At 42.5% G+C, this 23998-nt stretch overlaps 1 long non-coding RNA gene and 1 other non-coding gene across 2 annotated transcripts in view; both read right to left on the bottom strand.

Annotated features, from left to right (window-relative positions):
* The window catches only part of LOC130544563 (uncharacterized), a 99355-nt gene extending 87814 nt beyond the window's left edge, over window positions 1-11541 (bottom strand). Inside the window, exons 1-3 of the long non-coding RNA XR_008960943.1 lie at window positions 11400-11541; window positions 6832-6890; window positions 6374-6478 (exon numbers count right to left, since the gene is read on the bottom strand). This is a non-coding gene — a long non-coding RNA (uncharacterized LOC130544563). The remainder of the gene's footprint in view (window positions 1-6373; window positions 6479-6831; window positions 6891-11399) is intronic.
* Window positions 11542-20321: 8780 nt separating this feature from the next.
* LOC113260224 (U6 spliceosomal RNA) lies at window positions 20322-20424 on the bottom strand. The gene has a single exon (XR_003317862.2). It is a non-coding gene; the product is annotated as a U6 spliceosomal RNA (small nuclear RNA).
* Between the last annotated feature and the right edge of the window lie 3574 nt (window positions 20425-23998).

The raw sequence follows: 23998 nt of genomic DNA, 5'->3' as shown, positions 1-23998 counted from the left end.
CGACCCTTTGGCAGCCCTCAGCCTTCTAAAGCTGTGGTCTCTGGGTCTCTCTCAGATATAAGGAGCTCTCAGCACCTGCCCTCATTCCGATAGTTGACACACAGGCCCTTCCACTCTCCTGGGTAGGGGCAGCAGTCTGAACCCAGAGCCACCCCAGCCTGGCCTTGGGGCCAATGTTGCTCATCACCCCTGCAGGCCCCGGCTGTGAATGCACAAGAGGCCCTTTGTTGCCATCACACTGAGATCTTTTATTCTCCTTATGACCCAGGAGCTTCTGTGTGCACAGGGCCCGCCTCCTCCCTTCTCAAGACACTTTGATCCTTCTGCCATTTGAAATCTTGCTGTCTTTTCAACACCCTCCCAGACAATCAGGGTTTTTTTCTTTTCAATAACCAAGCTGTTCTCCTTATTTCTCCTCTAACAACTCTGACCAAGAAGAGTTCAAGGGGGCAGATCCCAAGAAAGTAACAGAAGCACTACATTCAGTTGGTCACTGGCTGGGGTGAATATGAAACACCTTCCACAAGCTCAAAAATGTTTGTTGAAAGGAAGAATGAATACAGGAATGAAGTGCTAAGAGGAAGTGACAGCAAAAGCCCGAGGAAAGTACAAGGTGGTTTCTTCCATGGACAACTGGTCAACTCTGGACTGCCAGAGTAGTCTTTGTCTCCATCTTCTCTCATTGCCTCACTCCCATAGCCTATCTCTCTCACGTTCATCCTTTCCTCTTCATTTGCTCTCCTGCCACATCACTTCCTATATCTCATAGCTGTTCTAGGTCTGGGTCCTCTTTAACTGGTGTCTCTGCTTAATTCCTTCCATCCATCCTGCATATCACCACCAGCTCAATCTGTATGTATCATCTCCCATTTCAAAGGTTTCCCATACGAGCATCTTGTGTCTCATGCAAGGTCCTCTGTGATCATTCTGTCTATTATCACTTTCTTAGAGTCAGCAGAGTATAGTAAAAATTGTACTGGATGAGACAGTCCTAATCCCCAGTCTGCCTTTTGTAGGTATATAAACTTGGGCAAGTCACTTCAACCTTCTGGACCTAACATCTCAACTGTAAAATGAGGTGACTGAGCCGGATGATCTTTGTAGTACCTACCAGTTCTAACATTCTGTGACCCCGTGAAACTTAACACTTCTGCCAAATTGCTGCTGACTCACAAATATTCCTCTGACTGTCCTAACTTGGCTCTTCTGAACATGTCTTTCTCCTTCTTAGACTGGCCTTCCTCTCCTCCCATCCAAACCACATACAACCTTCATGGCCCTCCTATAGTCCCATGATCTCTGGAAGCTTCCCTGGCCCACCAATAATGAGATCTCTCCTTCTTCTGTCTCATACAGATGGTGCCCATCACAGATGCCTGTAATATTATCACTCCATGCATACATATCTTGTTTGTCTGACCACCAGTAAGTGCCATGTTGTAAGATAGGATGTCTTATACTTTCTATACCCTGGTACCCAGAGGGTACCCCACAAATAGGTGACAATCTCTAGTGGGAGAAACATTGGACCAGGAATCTAAAAAGTTGGGCTCTAGTTTCCAATGATCTTAGGCACTCCATCTACATGGATCTTAGTTTTCTCATCTGTAAAATGAGTGCTTTGGATTGGGATACAAACTCATCTCCGAGATTCCTCCCAGAGCTGACATTCTGCAGTTGGTTGTTGTTGTTGTTTTAATAGTGTCCACCCTTCTTGGAGTCTCACTTTTCCTTAGATCTTTCCAAAGCCTTTTGTCTGGCTCTTACTTAGGCTTAGCAATGGAAGTAGGAGCTTTCAAATAAAGTACTTCAATCTCTCACCCAACCAGCTCTGGAATAAGTTAGAATTCAACTATAATGAATGGCCACACTATGGACTTCCAGATTCTCTCAGCTGGCTAGATTATTCCTCAGAAGCAGACTCTGTTTCCCCAGGAAAGGCTGGCTATTTGGCATTGAAAGGCTTTTTGCTCTATTCCTTACTCTTAAAGCTGCTTGCAGCCACTCACAACTTTAATACCAGTATCCTAACAACAAGGGTTGAATAAAGTCTCAGAATATTCCCCTTCATAGATGGGCTCTTACACAGTAACCAGTATTCAGTTCCTCCTGGTATTTATAGAAACAATTATTTCTATAGTTATTGGTTTTAATTAAAGCTAGAAAAATGCTGGGGAGCTTTAAAAACCAAAGACTTGTATCTTTATCCAGAAAATGGAAGAAAAGCCAACCATCACAATGATCAATTTCATCTGCTAGTGGCACTGCCACAGTAATTTAACAAAGAATTACAAACATATTCTCATTCCTTGCTTGATACCACATATTCATACACACCCCACCCCTCACCATACACAGTAATGTCTTCTTCATTATATCATTTTAGGCAAGACATTGCATTCTGTTACGATTTCATAGACATTGGTAAAATGTGCAGTGGGGGGAAAGGCAGTGGAATGTAAGAGGAATTTCTATGAGAAATGCCCAGTTCTGTGCTGAGTCATCTGCTCCTAGTCTTCCCTCCCTAGGCAATAATAACAGCTCTCATTTATTGACTGCTTAAGAAGAGCCAGCATTCTGGAGGTGGGGATTGTTATCATTTATGTCTGGAGATGGGCAACGAAGTTCAGAGAGAGCCGAGAGCCCAGTCTCACAGAATAAGTAACAGGGCCAAGAGTCAAATGCAGCGCTCTGTGGCTCCAAACCCATGCTTGTAACCACTTTGAAACACAGCCACACTCATATCTCTTTGGCCTCACAGGGTGTCCCAATCCATTTGACTTGCTTGGATAAATACAGATGGCTAGGATCACCCTAAGTTTGCCTTAAGTAGTTTCTTAGCTATTCCTGGGAACTTCACAGGAAACTTTAGCCAAGGTTTCTCAAGGCCACTTAGGAACATGAAGTTTGATTTTTTTTTTTATTGATTTGAGAGAAAGGATCATTTTCCATCACTAATACCTACCTATTCCCACTTCCCTGCCTGGTCTCCATAATGAAAAGAAAACAGTGCTGGTTATCTAGAGTAGGATGAAAAACTGGGCCCCAACCAACAGATTTAAATACTTTCTGTCTATTCGGTGTCCTGTGAATTGATAAGGGAAGGCGTGGCTGGGAGAGGGAAGGGGAATCATCTCACCAAAAGTGCTTTTGTGGGCAGGATGAATGTGGCTGTTAAAGTCGAACAGCTTTCCTTTTCCAGAAAACAATGGAGCTCCACTGAATCACTGACTCCCTTTCAGGCATCTCCTTTTGACTGTCTGACCCAACCCCATAGTTGAGATTCAAGCTGTTGTCCCTGGCCCAGCGACTGGTACCCATGCCAGTTGAGAGAATAGATCTGGTGCCACCGCCTGTGGCTATATACAGTGTTCTGAGCTAATCCTTTGATGAAGAAACCTAGAACACCAGAAAAACTTCAGGAAAAAATCACTTGGTGCAAAATAGACAGTTCTACCTTTTAGATAGCCCGAGTTCCCACACTAATCCCCACCTGCCCAAGGCGGTCCCAAATGGCGATTTAAGACCAAAGCAAAAGCCTTCATTTAGGTCCTCCAAGACATGGGCTCCGAGGATTTTGATCAGAGTTCTTAGTTTGATGTGAGTTATCGGCGCTGACAGACAAGTGACACTTTTATTCTTATTCAACTATTGTTCCTTGGGTGTGTAGGGCCTTAGGAATCTCGGAAGGTCTGTTAGGAGTGTGATTAGCCAGGCTGGATTTAGGCATTCTGGGCAGGTACCTTCCTTGCCGCCATTCTATCAACGTGCCATTACAACCTTACCCGGCATTCAAAACAATTGCACAGAAAAATGTAGTGTTTAGATGCCTAAGCCAAAAAATTTTTCAGAGAAGTGAAGAAGTTTTAGGAATACCTTAATCAGTTTATTTCACTCATATTTTCCTTTTCTTAATTCATGTCAAGAGTAATTTATGACTTTTTAAAGCCTACATCTAAATAAACATTTTTTAAGGGAGAAAAATTAAAATTCTAAGTTATGGGGGAGAGAGGGAGCGCAATTCACAGTTCAATCCTAAATCACACAGCTAGTCAATGAGAAAGCCAAGATAGGACTCAAAGACCCTCTTCCTCAATCCCAGTATCTTTTTGTTGTGGAGTCAGTCTACTGTGGGCTGACACTGGGTCTCCACATCGGGCATCAGTCAGTGCAGCCATCTGCTTGAAGCTCTGCTGGAAGCCTACCCACCCTGCTGGGTCCAACCCTCAGCAAAGGGGACAATGAATTTTGACAAACGCATCCTACTTCCAGAGTCAAGACTCCTCCTTCTTCCCTCTCAGGCAATCATACAGAGTGACTAGAAAGACGTCATTCCGCTGGCCTGGGCACTACACAGGAACTGGCTCAACCGTTAGAGCCTGTGGGCCTCAGCTCCCACCCACCCTCTTCCCTAAGAAGCTATGAGTCCTAAGCCACACTGGGACTTGTCAGGGGAGCAGTTCTCACCTGGGCAAACAGAAAAGAAGGCAAAAAAAAGGTAGGAGGCAGAAAGTGCTAATTTCTAGAACTGTCTGAATGCCTCCTAGAGATGGAAGAAAGCCCAAAGATTTCTAGGACAAGGTGGAAGGAGTGCCAGAACTTTCTTTCTTCCCTTCTAGGTTCTTTGGCTGGTCTAATAATTAAATTGACATAAAACAGATTAACAAGAAAAACAAACTTAATTGCATTCTCATGGGAGCCCCACGAAGACATGAGAGGCTTTCTCTAACAGTCAGGTAGTTAAAGTTTATGTGTCCTGAGCTGAGAAGAGGGTAGGAGTCTGGGACTTCAAATGGGAGGAAGACAATTCACAGGAAGATGAAAAAGAGAAAATGTTTGGTAAAAGAATGTTTGCTATGCTCTGTGGAGAAATCATTTTTATGTAAAAAACCAAAAAACAAAAACAAAAACAAAAAACCACAAAAACCCACAAACAACTTATCTTTAGTAATAGCTTTCTTCCTGGTATAGGCCTCTTATCTAAATTCTTTTAGGCATTTAAGGGGGAAGTAAAAAGCCCTTCCTGAGTCTGTTGAGTTTGACTGTCTTCAACTCAAAAGAGTCCACGTTCCAAAGCAGCACGTTCTGGGAAGGCCTGCCCTGAACCCCATCGGTTCCCTCCTCTGAAACTTCCCTGGACGTTTCATACAGTAAAAGCTGAGCTGGTAGATTGCTCTGATTTCACTGAATTAATCCTGTACTCTTGAAATTAGGTCAGTTCTCTTAAACAGTGAGGTCTCATTTTAGGGGGTGGTGATGCAGCTGGGACCCCAAGGTTAGGCCTATATTGTACAAGAAATCAGGTACTTAATAAGGTATTTCCATGGAAACAAAGGAAAAACCATGGTCAATGATTGGGACAATTATAAACCAGTTTCTGAGTTCTGAGAGTAGCCAGTCAAGAAAATTTCTAGATGTCAAGTTCAAAGCATCTTCAGATGGAGTGAGGGCAGGCAGTGACCGCATGGCCATAGGTGTGAGGACTGTCTATATATGAGCTGTTGTGGTGATTTCTCTGTGATTTATATTAGGGTGTTCCGATATAGCTTGCACAGCTTTGGAAAGAGGACAGTTTTAGTTCTTATTGATTCCAAGTCAGAAGGGTGGGAGAAAAATTAGGAATGCTTGTTTGGAGAATTACAGCCAGATATTGGAGGAAAGTAGAAGAATTCAGGATCTAGGACAGTTTACAGGTAGAAAATGAAACCTCGAAGACAATTAACAGACTAGAATCTAATCTCCATGAGTGTCTATTACAGTTTCTACAGAAACATAATTTTTATCTCTACAGTTCATTCCCAGTTTTATTAAAAAGAACCATAGTCAAGTATTTTGCTTGCAAATTGTCCATTTCAATAAATTTGGCTTGATTATTTACATAAGTGCAGCAAGAATAATGACTATATAGAATCTTTTTTTATCTGCTTTGCTGGTGTTTTTTATAAGGAACCTCAGATTGGACTTTTAACAGCTTCTTGGGGCTAAGCAGCCAAGCCAAGCACTTGCCATCAGACTTCACCCCTAATAGTTGTAGATTTGGTTGAATTTCTCTCTTCTTGAGGTCCTCAAAATACCCTGAGGTTCCTGGGCCTGCCAAGAAGTATCCTTCCTTATTCACCTGGTAAGGCAGCTGGGAACTCTGTAAGCAAGGTACCAGACTGGTTTTTCAAGGGGCTTTACTAGTTCAATAGAGGCAACCTTAGCTCCTTAAAGCTGTCTGGTCCTATCTGAGTCTGTGTGTTTCTTTCTCAAATATGATATTCCAGTCAAATCCTTGGTGATACAACCAATGTTCCTAAGTGTGTCTTGCTACAAGGATCACAAGTTGAACACATGTAAATAACTATATTGCCATGAAAATAAGAATACTCACTGAGCGTTTCTGAATTCTGGAGGGATCAAGCAAAGAGAAAAGATAAACATTTCATCTTTCTTCACAAAGGTATATTTCATCGAATTGCTCTAAGTCCTAAGTAGCCTAAGAGAAAAAAGGAAAAAACATTTTAGGGGGACCCAATCAGGTGGAAGCAGGTGGCTCGGGCAGTGAAAGAATTCACTCAAAGCAGAAAAAAGGTTTATTAGATACACTGGAAGGGAGCAGTAAGCAGGACAGAAAAGGAGAGACCCTCTGACACAAGGCAGTGGTAGGGAGCTATAGTTAAGGGTGGGGAGTGAGGAAGTATGGGAATGTATGGAATTTTCCTTTTTTGGTACTTGTGCCTGGTTGTAAACAGCCCACTGGTGAGCTAGGGCATATGGATATTTGGAGGTGGGTCACCTAATGAGCCTGTTTGCATTCAGCCCCTGGTCACTCTAGGCTCTTTAACTTACTCAGGTTTCCATTGCTCAAGCCTGTTGCCTAAAAGTGGCCTCTTCAAGTTTCTTTAAATCTGGAAAAACAAATCATTTTTAAAAATCAGCAATGTTTCAAACAAAAAGTCATAAAAAATTATAATCATACTTCTCAATTCAAATATTCAGTCCCATGTTATTAACATTGGTTCTACTTGAATTCACGTTTTCTATTAGTTCTAGAAATTCTTACCCAGTTCAGTTTTTTTTTAACCTCAAAGTTATCAGAAACCCGTATTCTAGAGTACTTTTCAGGAGTCTCCTTGGAGATGAAGCACTTTTGCAAACACTTGCACAAAAGCACCAGAGTAAAACAATAACCACCTGTAAATGACAAAAGATCTAAAAATGGCCATGATTAAAGATCTGATGAGAGTTTATTACAATGCAATTGGCAAGGAAATTTGTTTATTTCTGTGACACATAACATTTTCAGATAACTGGAATTGTGACTGATAACATTATATTAAGACATAGTAGATTTCTAGGAATTTCATACAGTTTGTAGAATACTTATATGCCTATGCAATACAACATGAAGAAGGCTTAGTATTACCTTTTGTTCAATAATCCGTTCGTGCAATTTAACATATCAAATAAGACTAATTAGTTTAACATCTCCTTTTTTTTTTTATTTGTTTTTTTGCTTTTAAAAAATAGGGAGAGAGAACAAATCTTTTGCAATTTTTCGGGCCCTGTATAAAATTGCAAAGTTAGTTCGAGGTCAAAAGACTTCATTGCAATTTAATTTGAGGGAAATTCGTCAAAAATATCAGAGATTTTTAAATCTTTGTTCAAATAGGATCATAGGTCACTGTGAAACAATACTTAAGTCATCCGTTTAACCATAGTAACAAAGACTTCACAGGCGAATACAAAAAGTTAAATAGTTGTTTAAAAAAATTAGTTATATTCAAAGAGAAGACTTAGCTTTCTTAAGTAAATAAAGATCTAATGAAGACACAGAGGAAATTAGTTTGACAAGACACAAAATCTTTGTCTCTAGGTATATTACATTAAAAGGTAAAGAAAAATATTATTATAATCTCTTATCAAAAGCACACTAATAATTCAAGAAATGTTATCCTTTTAATACAGAGAAAACTAAATTCTAATTTTTGCACCAGCTTATTCTTGACATTAAAACTTATTTTTTTAAAGCTTAAAATTTTTTTAGAATTCTTATTTCATTTAATTAGGTTTATTCTAACTTTAGCCAGCTTGACCACACATTAAAACTCCTTTCCAAGGATTCCTTTTCCACAAACCTTCTATCACTTTCTTTTTTACATTCAGATTTTGTCCTGTCTTTCCTCTTTCTCATTTTGAAATAAATCGCCTTTCTTTAGGACAATATTACTTTCTTTTCCCTCAATAAAAATGCATTTCCGTTCCTTAACCTTCCCCTGCAAACACATATCCTACTTTCCTTGTGTTTGGAGAGGTGTCCCTTATTTCTAGCAGCTTTAATTACATATATTAGAATTTTAACCCTTAAGAACCTTAATTTTTAGTGAAAATTTAAAAACAAACAATTATGAACTGTCTTTACATTAGCATTCTATGGCTTGGTAAATTTATAAATACTTTGTATAATTTCTGAAAATACACGTTCTCCCATAGTAAATTTTTCAGTATGGCACAGACTGTGTTTACTAATGGACCCAAATATCTTCAGTTCCTCTGTAAAAGGAAGCTTATATTTAGTAATCACTGCTTTAGTATTTTATCTTATTTGGAAATGATCTAGATAATCAATAAAATTCGACCATTTAATTTACCTTAGGAAAACTCTTATCAGTGGAAGTCACCAAAGAGATTCGGTAACTATTTTTGAATACATATACCATAAAACAGCCATTTCTGAAAAGTTCACCTAAAATTTCATATTTCATTTACATCTATTTAATTTACTTGTTCTTAACAATCATACTTAGATCACTCATGAAACTTTCAGGACACATTAAAGCAGTTGGCTCTCATCTTAAGTTATTATTATTATTATTATTATTATTATTATTATTATTATTATTTTGCTGAGATATTTTGTAACCGAGATAACATGTACTTATCTTACTCTTCGTAAACCTAGGTAAAGTACAAATATTATATACTTAATGCTGATAGCCCTAAATACGTCTGTATTCATTAAACCAACAAACTTAAACTAGTTTTTATTTACCAAAAAATTATCCTTGATCATGTGACTTGAAAAATATTTGGTTTCGTCTCTGGTACAGTTCTGAGGTGTAGCAATACTTAAATTTATAAACACATTTTTAAGTCAATTAAATGAAGCTCTTCACAAATTAATTGTGGCAACACCAACTGGAGGTGGAAAAGTACCATATCTCTAATGTACGTACGAAAGACAGACATAAACATATTGATAAAAGGAGATCTATGGCTTTCATTTTCAAATTTCAGCCATGAATCAGATACAACAATATAAAACTCACTAGCTCATAAGTACTAGTTGGAGTAAAGTTAAGTTTATGAGCTCAGACGGCTAAAGCTTTTTACTACATGTGGAGAAGACTTGAAGATTTGTATTGTAGTGTTTGTACTGTGCTTGACAGGTGATCTTCAGGAGGCTAGGGTCTGGAATCTGGGCTAGACAGACTTTTTAGCGGTTTGTATTTTAAAAAGTCCTCTTCCTCCCCACCCCCTCTCCTTTTCTCAGTCTGGGCAGAGTTTTAATTACCTCGTGGGGTGTTTACATTTCAAAGACATGGTAAGATTTACATCTTTGAGCAACAGAGAAAGAATGCATACCTTAGGCCTACAGATTAGTCCGGAGTGCTCTGTGTAAATCTTGTAGCAAAAGGGAAGCTAAAACAGGCAGCAGAGTGTGTAAGGAATTTTCTGGGCAAAGTGGAGGAATTTTGGAAGTGAAGGGAATTTGCTGAGGAGATGGGGCCAGACTTTAAAAAGGGGAATTTACATTGGATGTGGACTTTAATTTTGTTCTAAGGTTAATTTCTGCTCTTCGCCTTGTTAGGGGAGCCCCCGAGGCTAGCCATTATACTTCTTTGTATCCACTTTTTAATTTGGTCTTTCCATAGGTACCAAGGAAATGACTGTTTAAAATGAGCGCTCTCTTTTAAAAAATGTTGTATTTCAAATATAGAAGCTTCTTCAATTCAAAAGGTCCATTCCAGGGCGCCTCGGCGGCTCAGTCGGTTAAGCGTTTCCCTTTGGCTCAGGTCATGACCTCAGGGTCCCCTGTGTCAGTCTCCCAGCTCAGTGGGGAGTCAGCTGCTCTCCCTGCCTCTCTCTCTCTCTCTCCCACACACACACACACACACACACACACACTCTCAAATAAATAAATAAATAACCTTTTTAAAAAGATCCATTTCCTGGCCATTGACAAGTTTATTAATCTCAAGAGCGACTCAAACCAATAACCTTTTTACGGCTCAACCAAGGGCACAAGAGGTGCCCCACAAGAGAGTACAAGAGATGCGGCCCCCACAAGATCCAGAAAGTTCACTCCCAAAGTTAGCCTAAGAAAGCGAAGGCCTTTGCTGTCGCTGGCTGCACTAATGCTTCAGTGAAGCTGGATTTTAAAGTATCCTTTTTCCTCTCTTCCACAAACCTCCCCTCTTCCCGTCTTAGCCTTTTGTTTCAGGATTCCGGTACCACCCTAGACGTGAGGAGGGAAGCTGGTGGCACAACTCCTGTCACACCAGCTAGCGCCTATATTTCTCTATAAAACCCCCCTCCGCACCGGTTCCTTCCTCCAGAAGGCCTTGCAGATTTTGAAGGCCAAAGCCTGTCGCAGCCTCCTTTGCCCAGCTAGGCAATAACGCCATCGTTCTTCTTTATCCCCAACTCTGTCTTCGAGTTATATTTTGGCCCCGAATCACTGGAGGTTGGTTTTCGACACCTTCAATCACAGACCACCTAATCTGTGACACGGGGCAGGCTCTACAGAAACAGGACTTTTCCACCACTAACAAGACAACAGAGGTTGAGACAGCAAAGGCCCTTATGGACTGGGACCCCTCAAGACAAACTCCCCTGAGAGCTGGCACAGCCGAACGACAACAGAACATGCTATTTGTGACTTCACGTCCCAGAACCCCAGTCCACTTGACTGGCCTCCAGATGCACACAAGGATGTAAACTCCCAGATGGCAGAGACCAAAGAGAATATTCTCACCAGTCGCAAAGCCAAGCTCTCAGCACATAGAACAAGACAAAAGGAAAAACTCAGCTGGGTTTTACACAGGGGACCCACGGCAAAGCTCCCTAAACAGATGCCCTTCTGGTGAGAACCATGAACTCACCAGTCTGTGAGACCGGCTCACACAACAGATTTATAGGACCTGTGCCTGCGTGCTACCCTGTGGTTTTTCCTCTTAACCAATGACACACAAGACAAAGACAAAAGAAAGCAATGGTCATTTCTGGAAGGAACACGATCAATAGGAATCAAGAGTACTCATGACAAAGCTTTACCAGAGTCGCTGTACCCAAGTAACGAGCTCACACAAATATTCTCTCCTAATCTAAATTTAGAAAAAGAAAAGGATTCTCACCTTCTTCACTTCCAGCACACCCGGCAGACAGAGATCCAGGAGACTGACAGGGTAAGAACACTTACCTCCTGCCAGCTGCAATCTGAGGTCCCAGCATCTGTCCCCTGTAGCCGCCCTGAAGTGAGCACTGGCCAGCCCTAGGTTGGGCACCAAAACTGCAGAGGAGAAATACTTTCCTTTCTTCCTTTACAAAATTTTTGGCTGACCTAATAATTAACTTGACATGAAACATTAACAGGAGAAAAACAACTTTAATTATGTACCTATGGGAGCTCCACGAGGATGAGAGGCTCTCCCTTGACAGGTAACTGAGGCTTATATGCCGTCCCAAGTAAGAGAAGGGAAATAGGGGTCTGGGACTACAAAGGGGAGGAAGACAATTCACAGGAAAAGGGAGGAGCAAATGTTTGGTAAACAAATGTTTGCCATACCATTTGGAGAAGTCTTTCTCATGTAAAAAAAAAAAAAAAAAGTTTTCTTTGGTAGTAACTCTTCCTATCACAGACATCCTATTTAAATTCTTTTAGACAGTTAAGGGGGAGGTAAAAGCTCTTGAGTGTGCCGGGCCTTGATCGTCTTCAGCTCAAAATAATCCATAGGCCAAAGTGACACATTCTGGGGCCATCAACCCTGAACCCCATCACCTTCAGTTGAGGTCAGGATTTGAACTCTGCAAACCCCTCGGGACCCTAGAACATTGGCCCAGGGCTGTGGCTGTAATGCGTCTTATAGCTTACCCTTAATTTGCTGCTGGCATGAAAATCCTTGGAAATCTTAAATTTTAATCTTAATCTTGGTGGTTTAAGAAATATGAGGGGAAGGGGAACAGATACTGCTTTTGAGCCTTGCGGTTGTCTGGAAAGATTAGGTTTACACTAGAAACTTCTGGTCGTCAAGGTGCAGAAGTGAGGAGACCACTCCATTGTTTACAGAGCCAGGTAATAAAACCTTCAAAACCTGGAAAGTAGTAATAGTAGAAAGATCCTGAACTTTGCAAACAGTCTTAAAATCTAGTTCTAGCTCTACCATTTGTTAGTCATTTGGCCTTGAGAAACTTCCAACACCACGAACTCAGCTTCCTCATTTGAATATGGGGATAAAAATAAACACTTTGAAGGGGTGTTGGAGGACAAATAAAATAATGTACATAAAGTACTTGGCTCATAGCAGGTGCTCCCAAAATATTTGCTCTCTCTTCTAAACCTTGAGGATTCCACCACTGTTATGTTTTAAAACATCCTTTTAAACAATAGAAGCCTTTGTAAAATTGTCAGGCATTCTGCCTTAGAAGCTGTGAGATTTGCAGGATGTAATTGGATATCATTTTCATAACTCTATGAATTGTGTGGTCCTACTGGTCAGGAAGAATATGGAAAGAAGATAGAATTCCATAGATGTCAAAAGTCATTGGAGCTAGACGGAAAAGAAATTAATATATCCTAGACAAAGGAAGGCAAAATCGAGTCACGTGACAGCCTGAGTCAGTTGCAGGCTTCCATGAGTAATCTGGGACTGGGTTTAGTGGGATAAAATGAGTGTAAGCAGAAGTGATACCCTGGTAAATAGCCATGTGGCCATACCAGTTTGTGGAGCTCTGTATGCAAGTCTGACCACCTATAACAGGATGAAGTCCAGGTGTGGGCTACAAATAGGGCAGGCAGAAATCCAGGCTACAATCCTAGCTAAAATCTCTGAATTCTCCCCAAATTGCTCGAGATGGCACTATTAGTTCCTTAGTGGATAAGCATCTTTCAACTCTGGGAAAAATTAGAATTAAGAATAGAAATGTTTAAGAGATTCACACTTAGAACATTAATATTTATGTATTTAGAATAAATCTGTGCCTATTTGGTAGTATAAGTATTTGTAATACTCAAAAGAAGTTGCTGGGCCTATTATAAAATACACCTGCACTAAAAAAACCCCGATCTGAAATATATGAGTAATTTTGACTTGTATATTTAAGTGTAATCTTTCTAAGGTTAGGTACAGTATTGGAACCATTAAGAGTACTTAAGAATCACCATCTATGTAAGTTTATTTTATTAAATTTGTAAAAGTTGCTAGAAGTTGAGAAAGCTAGGGGCGCCTGGGTGGCACAGCGGTTAAGCGCCTGCTTTCGGCTCAGGGCATGATCCCGGCGTTATGGGATCGAGCCCCACATCAGGCTCCTCCGCTGGGAGCCTGCTCTTCCTCTCCCACTCCCCCTGCTTGTGTTCCCTCTCTCGCTGGCTGTCTCTATCTCTGTCAAATAAATAAATAAAATCTTAAAAAAAAAAAAAAAAAAAAGAAGTTGAGAAAGCTTATTTTGTCAAGATATTGAAGGACTTCAAATGAGATTAAAATATTCAATTAGTAAATGGAGTTTAAAAGCTTAGAGGTATATAAGTCTATAAATGGGCCTAATTATTAATTAAAGGCTTCCTTAAAAGTAATTGACACTTACTAAACTTGTAAATAGAATAATAAGATTTATAAATTGAACTTTAAGGAAAAACAAGGCTTCTGAATTTAAAACATTAATAAATTAAATGTTAACTTTTAAAAACCAAAGATGGGGGCTCCTGGGTGGCTTAGTCAGTTAAGCATCTGCCTTCAGCTCAGGTCATGATCCCAGAGTCCTCGGATTGAACCCCGCATCAGGCTCCCTGCTCAGGGGGGAGCCTGCTTCTCCCTCTGCCTGCTGTTCCCCTTGCTTGTACTCTCTCTGTCAAATAAATAAATAAAATCTTTTAAAATAAATAAATAAATACATACATACATACCAAAGATGCCTCTGAATAATATTTTCTGTACATGAAATATTTGTTGTTCCTGAGAGTGGGAAAAAAAATCTCCTGTTCGGGGGAAGAAAAAGGAAATCTTAAGAAAAAAATCAGACTAAATAAAGCAGATACTCTAGCTGAAACAGAAGTAGAGCCTGAGCCTGAATCCAGCTTACTGGTCTACCTCTTGGCATCTCTCAATGCCAAACTGATGCACATCCCACCACCACTGCCACCCTCTCCCCATCCACATTTGGCTTATCTCTACCCAGTGGGGAGAGAAGCTGAGTAGCACAGGGCAGGTCAACGGGGGAGACATACCAAGGAATGTAAAGATCATCAATTTTGAATTCACACAGACCTGAGTTTGAGTAACCGTCTCTGAGAACTTAGAAAAAGTATCTAAATTCTCCGAGGTTCAGTTTCCTCTTTTCTAAAGTGGAATGTTTTAAATGTTTATGCCAGGGGTCATTAAGAAAAGTACATGTCATCCTGTATTTTCTTAACTTTCACCACTAGTCACGGGGGGTATGATTGGGAATGAGACACAGCCCTGCCTTCAAGAACAGCTAAAGTGATGATTGCATTTATGATTAGTGCTTAACCAAAGGCTGCCACACCTATAGTTCACCATCACATGGAGGAAAGCAACCCTGCTGCTGAAGTCAGAAAGATCTGGGGTAGAGCTTAGCAGTGCCACTTATGGGGCAGCTATGTAACTGTGGCCTCCGCACTTGTTTCCTCTTCTGCAGATGAGGACAACTGACTGTAATACAGAGTAGTGGAGGGACTCAAACGAGATGGTGTGTGTGTAACGACATCCGGTACAGTGCCCAGCACACATAAGGGATTCTCGCTGTATTTTAGATCCTATATGCATATGGCAGGTTTCTCCTGGCCCCACTGGACTGCACACAACCCCCAAAGTACAGGGCTAACCCCAGGTCAATGTCGTGTTGACCGCCAGGGATAGAGAGAATTTTGGAATTGCTGCTGGCCAGAAAGCCTGGCATTCTCTCCTGTACCCATGGCCCTGACTGACCCTGAAGAATCAAGTTGTTGGGCTGGAACAGATAGACCGACATCTGGTTCCATTCAAAGTTTCTCTCCATTTCGCCTCCTTAGAAGTTCATATAAAAGGCTGCATCCATACCTGCCCACTGCTAACCCCAGCTCTTTTTCTTCCAAAATTTCCTAGTAGAGATACTGTCTGTGACCTTCACATTGCACTCATTTTTCTGGGCACCTACATAACTTCACACACCAAATTTAAGGTCCTAATAGTGATAGGTCTTTAGGAATGTTGTGATGGCTGGTCAGCCCAGAATTCACACCAAGCCCCCAGCAAGATGCTCCTAGTACCAGCAAGATACTCCCCTAGTGAAGATACTTCTTTTTAGAGCCCCCCTTCCTGGGCACAATCTTCTCACCCAAGTAGCTAAAGTTTGAACCCTGGGACTCAGGGAACAAAATTCTCAGTAGTCCTTTGTGCCACAAACATCTTGCCATGTTCCCCTGGTGGGAGGTGTAGGAGAGGAACACTTTCCCCTTTTTTCCCTTCTAGGTTCTTTGGCTGGTCTAATACTTAAATTGAGATAGAACAGATTAATAGAAGAAAAACAAACAAATTTAATTTTCTACATTCAGGAACCCTGAAGCTATGAGGCTAAAAGACAGTCAAACAATTGAGGTTTATATGTCCTCGTGAGCTAAGGAGAAGGGGGAAGGGATCTTGGCTTCAAAGGGAAGGAAGACAATCCACAGGAAGATGGGAAGAGCAAATGTTTGGTAAAAAAATAAATAAATAAATGAAAAAAATAAATGTATTTACCATGTACGGACAACGGAACAGAGAGAGGAATCCTAACAAACAGGCCCTTCCAAACTCCTCCTAGCCTACCACACCGAGTCCAGACTCCTTGTGGTTATCTCTGGTGATAGCCCTTTCTGAGACCAGACCCCCCAACTAAATTCTTTTAGGCAGTTAAGGGAGAGGTAAAAAGCTCTTCCTGAGTCTTTCAGGCTTTGATTGTCCAGTTTGAAATAATCCACACGCCAAAGTGGCACATTCTCCAGTGGCCTGCCCTAAACTCCTTCAAAAGCAAGCCCGAAAATGATAGAACTACTTGGACTGTGGCTCCCCCTCAGGTTTCCATTCTTTCCTCTCCCATTTTTCCCACTAGACACAAAAGGAGTTATCCAATCATTTTTCCAGAAAGGCTATTCTGATACCTGAACCCTCTGAGCCAAGAAACTATCCCTTCCAGAGAGAGAGAGAGCGAGCTTACAGTGGATGTTTGCTTTGCTGTCTGCTTCCAATCACCCTTCCAGTAATGATACCTGGAATTTCCTCTGAGGAAACCCCTCTCCACTCTCAGTCCAGATGCCCAGGTGAAACTGCCAGGGCGAACCTGGAGAAGGAGAGTCTTAGTCAGTCTGGGGTTCCATAACAAAATACCATAGATTGAGCGGCTTAAGCAATGAGAAGTTATTTCTTACAGTCTGGAGGCTGGGAAGCCCAAGATCAAGATGTCAATCAATGTGGGTCCCCATGAGGCCTCTCCTCTGGCTTGCAGATGGCTGCCTTCTCACTACATCCTTACATGGCAGAAAGAGGAACCTTTCTGGCCTCTTCTTATAAAGGCACTAATCTCATCATGAGGACCCTGTCCTCGTGGCCACATCTAAATTTAACTATCTCCCAAAGGCCCCCATCTCCAAATACCATCATACTAGAGGTTAAAGTTTCATCATATGATGATGGTGAAGGGAGACAACTCAGACTGTAGCAGAGAGCCTCACTCTTCCTCCCCTCCCGTTCCTGGTTCAGAGCCAAACAAAGAACATAATCAGAGGCAATGAGGCCAAGCCCTTGCCCTTCTCTGGATGACTGAAACCACAGACAATGAAGCCCGAGCTGTAGGCAGCCATCTTGACACCACAGAGAGGACAGAAAAGCTGACAGAAAGAGAGAACAAGTCCTAATAACACCTGGCATGAAGCCAGACCGACCTTACCCATCTATATGCTTTAAATTTTATCAGGCAAAATAATCCCTCTTGGCAATTTAGGTTAAGCTTTTATGACTTGCAACCCAAAAAGTCCTAACTTCTGCATATCTATACCAGTTCATCCAGTGGTGTTCTAAAGAGAGCTTCACGAGAACCAGTTGACCAGGTGTTAAGCATGGCCATTATTAATAATTAAATCATGCAAACCTATGAGCAAATCAATAATATTTATAGAAGGTAATAAATACTTAAAACCCATCACTTCCTAATAAGTATACAGTCACTTGTGTTTTGAGTTTTTCTCCATCTACTGTATGTGCGTGGTGGAAAAACTGTAGAGAGGGATGCTGTTGCCTATGTCTTCCCAGCTCTGTATTCAGTGGTATCACTCTGGGAGCTTGAAATTAACAGGGCGCAAGTCCTTTCACCACAAATATTGACAGCACTGCAAATCAAGGCCTAACTTATTGGCTTGTTGATTGCCTGGGCTTAAGGAAATAGTGCAGAGCGTGTCAATAATGTAGATTAAGTTGAAAGTGCTTCATAACTGTGATTGTTACATTGTGACAAAACAAAAACTTGAGGAATCTTCTTCCAGTGTTTGAAAACTATTATTTGAGTGAGCAAAGACTATCTGTGGCCAATGCCACGGCCTGGCAGCACTGTGCTAGTCTTTAGCAGTCAAAATGAATAGGACACAGACGGCCCTGAGCTCAGGGTGATTTGTTGTAAGCCAAGTACCCCAGAAGAGCCAGCAGTAAAAATCATCAAGAACTGTATCATTTCATTGTAAAGACAAGCCCAGCACACAGAAAATACAGTGGAGTCTCTAAGTCAGGCGTGGTAAGTATCTACTATGCACGCCACCACCTCCCTGTCCACACCTGTGTGCGTAAGCGCCGGCACCCTGCCTAGGAGAGCACTCCCGGCAGCCACCGCTCTGCTCATCATGGGTGCCATGACACAGGAGTATAAACCATGGACAGCCCAGGTTAGAAGTTCAGAGGCGAGACCAGCCGGAACTGCGTTATCTGAGACAGGCTTCATGGAAAAGAAACTTGAAAAGGGTCTTGGAGGATGAGTAAGGAACTTGTTAGAAATGCAAAGTCCCAGGCCCCTCCCCAGGTCTACTGAATTAGAAACTCTGATAGTGGCCCCAGGACTCTTGTTTTAACAAGCCCTCCAGGTGGTTCTAATGTCTGCTGACTGGGAGAACCACTAGACTAGGCCCTGGCTTCTTCTCCAGCTGCTTTCTCTCCCGTGTCTCTCTGGTGGATCCTTGCGACTGTGCCATGCAGTAGGTAGGCAAGCTAGAACATTCATCCTTCTTACACGGGTGAGAAGAGCAGTTCAAAGACATTACAGGACTCACCCAGGACCACAGAGCCAAAGTGCAGCAGAGCCTGGGCTCCAGCCAGCTCTCCAGGTGCCAGACAAGTGTTATTTCCATCAGCCCTAAGGTAAGAGCATAACGATGGCATGATTCCCCCCAGCCCCCAGCCTCCTAATTTCCTCTCTCACCTTCCCAAGGAGTTGGCCAGCTTCCTGACAACAGGCTGTGAAGAAAAGCCCTGTGGGGTGATGACAGCTGCCTGACAGAGGAAGGTGATAGGGCTTGGTGCAGGGTCCCCACCATGCTCATACCTGCAAGGAATGAAAGTGAACTTCAAAGCCAGCACCACCCAGCCGGGCCCAGGCCTCCAAAAGCCTCAACTCATCAGATGCCACGGCCCAGAGCTGGCTAATGGCAAGAATGTGGAAACTCAGCTTCCAACGAACCCCAGGAACAGAGCCATGAAAGCTGGTCCAGGATCCAGCTCTTCGTGCCAAGCCCTCTCAGGCAGAAATGATCAGGTTTAAAGAGGAACTATCTCCCATCCAAGGCCAAGCTGACAGGTCAGCCTGGGGGAGTGGAAAGGGCGTGGTCTCTCGAGTCCCACATACCTGGGTCTCAAATCAGTTCCACCGTTTACAAGCTCTGCAGAGCAGCCTCCTTACCTTCTCTGAGGCAATCTCTTCCTATGCAAAACGGGGACACAAATACCCACAGTTTGTGTGAAGGGAGCGAAATAACATATGCAAAAGTGCTGGCAGAGGCCTTGGCCGTTTCCTTCCCTCACTCTTCCCTTTGGGAGTCTCCTTTCTCCATCTCCATGGATTCTGAGAAGGGGATGCCAAGTTGCTAATGAACCAGGCTAAAGGGGAACAGCTCTGCCTACAGCAGAAGACAACCGCTAAAAGCACCTTCTAGCATTAGATCATAAATCTGTCTTATGTTGAAACTGTATTTGTGGGCTGTTAGCTCTGTTAAGAGTGTATCTTACTGCCTTATCCAGCATTCAGCACTCACTATGCACAATAATGAGCTGCTTTGTAACTTATGCAATATTGGGTATGAAGAAATTAATCAGGAATTCGCCAGAATTCTCCAATCATCTGAAATGAATCAGTAATTCTCAGTAATCAGTAATTCCCTGGCAAACTACATCCACAGGCCAAATCCAGCCAAGCGCTTCTTTTTGTAAATAAAGTTTTATTGGAACACAGCCATGCTCATTTATCCACATATTATCTGTGGCTGCTTTCACACTACAAAGGCAGGGTTGGACTGCAAGGGCTGAAATATTTACTATCTGGCCCTTTCCAGGATAAATTACCCACTCCTGCTCCAAAAGAAAGCACAGATAAATTGAACTGTTGCAGTTCAAGTTCCCCAAAAAGTAGACTCTGAGAAAGAGTTTAGGGTTCAGGATGTTAAATAGGGAATGCCTCTGGGATCCACAGCTCTTGAAGGGAGAGAGAGGAAGCTGCAGTAGGCACAGGGAGAAGTCCGGCTACGATGCAGGTCCAGCAGCCCCAGCCGACTCCACAGGGAATGCCGGAGCAAATGACCCCTCAGAGTTGGCCTGAAAGGGCCGAAATAGCTGCACTTTTACCCTCTGCCTTGATCAGTCATTGGAAGTGGGCAATCCCCTGGAATGTGTGCCCGCGGGTGAGGCAACTCCCAATGGGGCTGAGTGCTGGAGGCTGTCTACTGACATCACTCCCAGAACCGAGGGCAACAAATCCTCCCTTGCATCTCTATGCCCAGCCCAGCCACTCAAGCTTGCTTGCTTTCTTTCTTTTTTTTTTTTTTTTTTTTTTTTTTAGGTATGGAATGCTTTACGAATTATGTGTCATCCTTGTGCGGGGGCCACGCTAATCTCTGTATCATTCCAATTTTAGCAAATGTGCTGTCAAAGCGAGCACCCCCTGAGCTTTTTAAAGTTTTCCTCCACCACCTTCCAGAAGTGTCCCCCACTTCTACACCAGCGAGTCAGCTGTCTTCTGAACCCCCAGTGGAAGTGGTGGGTGTCATCAGTGGAACACAAAGTCAAAGTGGACAGGGTGTTCAGAATAACAACTAAAATATCCCCTTAAATGTATTCCCAGTGATATTCTTGAAAAATTTTATGTCCATCAGCTTTATTGGAAATCATAGAGAAACAGGCTATGAATCCATAAATGCCATTCTCGGGAAAAGCGGACTTTCTTATTTCTATCAGAACAACACCCAGACTTTTTGATAGAATGGTGAGATCTAAGATATATAATGTATATAAGATATAAAATGTTTTATATAAAAAAGATACAATGAGAGTTAAGGTACAAAATGTCACTAGTTATTAGTGCAATAGCACAAGAGCAAGAGATTTTGAGTCTACAAACCTAGGTTCAGTTCCCCACCTGCCACTTACTCCGGACAATCCCTTTACCCTCCCAATGTGTTTGCTCATCTGTGAGATGGGACTATGATACTCTACCCCCCTCACAGTGTTCTCACAGAATCAGAAGAAATGATAGATGTGAACCAGTGATGGAATCTGGAAAGTTCTCAAAAAATATTTTTTGTCTATGTCTTCTGTAACACCACCTTCATCACTATCTTGAAATTCAATTCAAATATTTAATTGCTTCAGTTCTGTTTTTTAGTTCTTCTCTGGTCTTACCAAGTATATCATCAATATTTCGTCATACACAGAACACGTATTTTAAAAGATTTTTATTTGCTCTTGGTCTTCCTATGCACATAAATATACATGCACACATGTATATGTACATGCAAATACCAGCCCCATATGATATTTCCTTCCCAAGACAAGTATCCCAGAGAATACATAGGCATTGATAGTCACAACTGTTGACAAAGGATGTTGGAGAAAATATCAGTGAACACTCAAAGCCCTACCTCTTCATAGTCTTGCCCCCATTGACATCACATGAGGTCTCACCAAACTCTAGGAGCCCACTGAATGGCCTAGCATACTGAGGTTTTGTCCTACCATGTTTTCCTGAGCTATAAGTGGCCAGATATACTACAGTAAGATCTAGAGCTTAACTCTATTCTGTCTTGTGTCTCAGTTGGCACACCTGTTCTGTCAATGAGTCGTTTTCCTTTCTGTATTTCTTCTTCATTCTCTCTTTTAGACTATCTCTTCACTCCATGAATGCACATAATAATATATATCACTTGTTTCTTGGGTTGCATATGCCAAGGGGAAGAGAGCACCATAATAATAGCATAACCAGCGTGACTCAGGCTCTGCCCACTTCTATTTAATCTGTCAAAATCTCCATTTATCATGAAAAGTCCCGCATAACCGGTTATGGAAGTTCTTAGAAAGTGCTTTCACACTGCTGTATTTCCCAGCCCTCTCAGCTACTATGGGGCCCCTTCATTTTCTTTCTCTTCTGCTCTAAGTCTGTAAAGCTCTGTGAAGGTGTCTTGGCTCTGCTCGTGAATGCCTGGTGAAGTCCTTCTGGGACTAACAGGGGGTGGAAGTCAGTGAGGCTGCAGTCCAACCTCAGGAGAAGTGCTTCCCCACCACCTGTTACCGAAGCAGGACTGTCTTCTCCTCCTCAGTCTAGCCCTCTTTCAATTTCATGTCCTTCATTGTTTCTTTTAGCTGCAGTCCCCTCTCCCTTCCTTAGCAATCAGGGGCAGGACCTGCCGTGGGAGGGATTGGCCCTGGACAGCTGTCTGAGTTTCAAACTCCATCCACTTCAACGAACCAACCTCCTCACAGACACCTGTGGCACCATAAGTGGGCCGGGCATGCTCACCTGGGCTCTGGCTTCCCTCACGAGAACCCTGGGTCCTTGCTGCCTCACGTGCCCACCCCGTCAACAAACATTTGTTGAGTAACCACACAGGCAGGCCCAGCGTCAGACAGTGCGTAAACCTGAGCATCTCTGTCTCAAAGTGATTCAATAACTTACTCAGAAAGAGATCCCTCTCAACGGGAACATCTGGAATGTTTCAATAAAAGAAGTGTCCTCTCAGCTGGTTCTTAAAGGTTTGGTGGAATTTTAATTCCTATGTATGATTCTTAGTACAAAAGTAATACATTTTCATTGTGGAGATTTTAAAAATACAGAAAAGCACAAACATGCAAATTAAAAAAAAAAAAAGCCCACAAATCCCACCACCTCAATATAAAAACACCATCAACATTTTGGTGCACATCCTTATAAACATTTGTCTACTAATCACCACATCTAAAAGAACAATTGGGACTCTACCGTTTAGACACCTGCATTTTTATAAATGACATTGCATTTAATCCTCACAATAGCCCTGCAAAGTAGGGAGTGTTATCAATCCCATTTTATAAGAATAGCTTGAGGGACAGAGAGTTTAACTTATCCAAGTCACATGACAGAGCCAAAATGCACGTCCCAAATGTCTTTCTCCAGAGTGCATGCTTAGCTTCCTCCAGCTGCCCCCCAGCCCATGAGCTGGGCCATGCAGATGGCAGGGCATGGAGAGAAAAGGTAGGAATCCCTGCGAGGGACTGGTCTTAAAGAAATACATGCAGCCTGATTCCAGCATCCAGACCCCAGCTGTGCGCTGTCCCACAGACAAGGAAATGCAACCCTGTAGAAAACAGAAGAGGGACTTTGAGACAAAGAAGGAACAGTGGGCATATTTCTTCTTGGGACTGTTGGGATCCTTGATTGGGATTTGGTGACTGCTTCTATCTAGGGCGTAAAGGATGGGGAGAAATTTTTAAATGACTAATTTTCCAGCCTGGGTAGTTGGAAGAAGGCTGGTCCCATAAATAATACCAGTTTTATAGCCTGCTCAATAATACACATAACCTCTACTAGGCAAAAACTATTCCCTCAGTTTAGACTCACCCCTAACTCAGGACTCATGCACCGTGTGTTCCGGGGAGGTCTCATCAAATCTATAATCCATGTCACTGAGGAGAGCTGGCCCTGGCTAAAAATCTCACGGGAGCCAGCATGGAGGCTGGAGCACCTCATTTGTGCAAGCCCGGGCTTACGCACACTGTGTTTTCCCACAGTGGCTTCTCTGTAACCAGCAGGGCATCTGGAACAGGCACCAGGCTAAGATGCGGTCGAGCAGGATGGACCCCTCCCCCCTCCACACCAAGTGGACTTCAGTTCTGCCCGAGCAGGGATGGGAACAACAAGCTTTTGCCAAAAGAAAAGAAGAAATCAAAACATAAAATGTACTTCTTCCCTGGGCTGCATGTTCCTGGCTTGACTTATATCACTTAGGTAACAGTGATATTAATTTTTAGAACAGCACAGAGGGTTTCAGGCAAGGCCAGAAATGCCAGCCTGGGATTAGGTCCCCTAGAGTTCTGACACCAAAAGCAAGGGAAGGAACATGGCTGTGTGGGAGTCAGGAATGTCTCTTCTGATTCCAGCGTCCAGACCCTAGCCGCACCCTGCCCCACAGACGAGGAAATGCAACCCTGTGCACACCGGTGGAAGGGGGACTTTGAGATAAAGAAAGAACAGTGGGCACATT

The sequence above is a fragment of the Ursus arctos genome, unplaced genomic scaffold, assembly GCF_023065955.2.
Source record: "Ursus arctos isolate Adak ecotype North America unplaced genomic scaffold, UrsArc2.0 scaffold_22, whole genome shotgun sequence".
Taxonomy (NCBI): Eukaryota; Metazoa; Chordata; class Mammalia; order Carnivora; family Ursidae; genus Ursus; species Ursus arctos.
The sequence above is the reverse complement of the archived record's forward strand: the minus strand, read 5'-3'. Positions and strand labels throughout refer to the sequence as shown.